This window comes from Natator depressus, chromosome 1 (assembly GCF_965152275.1).
Source record: "Natator depressus isolate rNatDep1 chromosome 1, rNatDep2.hap1, whole genome shotgun sequence".
Taxonomy (NCBI): domain Eukaryota; kingdom Metazoa; phylum Chordata; order Testudines; family Cheloniidae; genus Natator; species Natator depressus.
This window is the reverse complement of record NC_134234.1, coordinates 327,188,303-327,190,337: the sequence shown is the minus strand read 5'-3', so window position 1 is coordinate 327,190,337 and position 2,035 is coordinate 327,188,303.

Below are 2,035 nucleotides of genomic sequence, written 5' to 3'. Positions count from 1 at the left end.
CTCCAGCTACATGAATACGTGGAGTCAACATAGCTTAGGCTGACTTACCCCGATGTCTTCACTGTGCTGGTCGACGGGAGACGCTCTCTGGTTGATTTACCTCACTCTTCTCGGGGAGCTGGAATACTGGAAAGTACTCTGCTGTTGATTTAGCAGGTCTTCACTAGACCCGCTAAATCGACACCCGCTGCATCAATTTCAACTGTGTTAATCTGCCCTGTAGTGAAGACAAGCCCATATTTAGCCAAACCTATTACCTTCTTTAACTGTCTTTAAATGCAGTCATTTGGATGAAGTACAAATCATTATTGTTACAGTGAGATGCCATTGTGTCCATTTTATCTTCGTTGTTGATGAAAGCTTTTGGGTGGAATGGGGAGAGTGTAGGTAGGTCCCTTTCTCACTCCATCCCTAAAAGTTTTCCAGCGAGACAGACATATGTGAGTCATCCAGCTCAAAAAAGACTGCCTAGAGACCAACAAGTGTTTTGTAGAGTTCAAGATCAGAAGGAATCACTATGATCAACTAGTCTGGCATTCTGCAGAATAAAGAACCTAGAATTTCACTCCATGGTTTCTGCATCAAGCTTGATGCCTTGTGGTTGGACTCAAGTATATCTTTTAGAAATATGCAAATTGTGACCCCCCCACACACACAATCTGCCTTGAGTAAGATGCAGTGAGTGTTTGCACCACCTGGGTGCTGGGAGATCAAACTGGGTGCTAAGAGCAACTTATTCACTGTGCTACCAGTCACTGGTGGGAGAGCCAGGAGGTAGAAAAGTGGGAATCACAGCTCCTTCCATTAGTCTCTTCATCTCCTTTCCACACAGTTGCTTTCGGGGGGCGTAGCAAGTCAGGTAGCCTCAGATCTCCTTCCTACAGCAGGACGAAACAGGGGAGTAACACAGACCTCACTCCACTTCATTGTCTGCATGGCTGAGAAAGGGTTGCGACAATCCACCCCAAGGTGATTTCCATGGTCTGTTCTTTCCTAGTGCTGGCATTCCTTTCATTCCCATCTCATATTGCAGTGGGGTGAGGATACGTGGATACCTCTCCTTAAGAAGTCTTCTCAGTTGTGGTTTAGTTGTACTTGGACTGGGACAGGGCCTCTGGTCTTGAGGCACCATCTGACTCCTCATGCTTATTTAACCAGTGGCAATGGAAAGGCCTGCGAAGTACAAAGGGTCAGAATGTGCCAAATAATCGAGCTTTGAATTCTGTAGCTCACCATTATGTACGCTAATTAAACATTGCCCAAGGCAAGAAGACATGTGCATCTCTTCCTTACATCAGTGCAACGGTAGAGTCATGTTTGACCTATACTTGGCAGATTCCTCCGTGTATTCTCACACTCATCTTTGGATCAGACTTCTTTTTGTTTCTGAGCACTTTGAATAAAGTAGTTAGGTGTTTACTCCATGATGTATAACTAAAGCCTGTTTTCTTAGTTGATAACAGGCTGAATCTTTGTTGCAGTCTGACATGCGGTTTGTTACTAGAAATTCCTTTTGTTTTCATCATCATATTTGTCATCTAAAAGTGTCTGTAAACTGTACTTTTCATAGACATCATCTCTTTTGTGTAAGATTGCCCCTGTAATGAAAACACTTTATGAAGTTGGGAAATTGAAACAGAACAAATTTTCCCTCCTAGTTTTTAGATGTTATCCGTAACATATCAAAAAAAGACATCAAGCTCCTTACCAAAATATACCCACATTTTTATTTCATGTGTACCAGAGACACAGCAGTGAACTAACATAGACAGCTAGAAAAACTAAACACCCTGAAAGCCTTAGGCCAACATTTTTAAACATGATGGTTAAAGCCAGGCATAGAATCATAGGGTTAGAAGGGTCAACTAGTCTCACCCCCTGCCAAGAACCAGGATTTGTTGATTTTAGACCATCCAAGACAGATGGCTATTCCAACCTCCTTTTAAAACCTCCAGTGAAGGAGCTTCCAGACTCCTGAGGCAGTCTGTTCCATTGTCCTACTGTTCTTATAGTTAGGAAGTTTTTCCTGAGATTT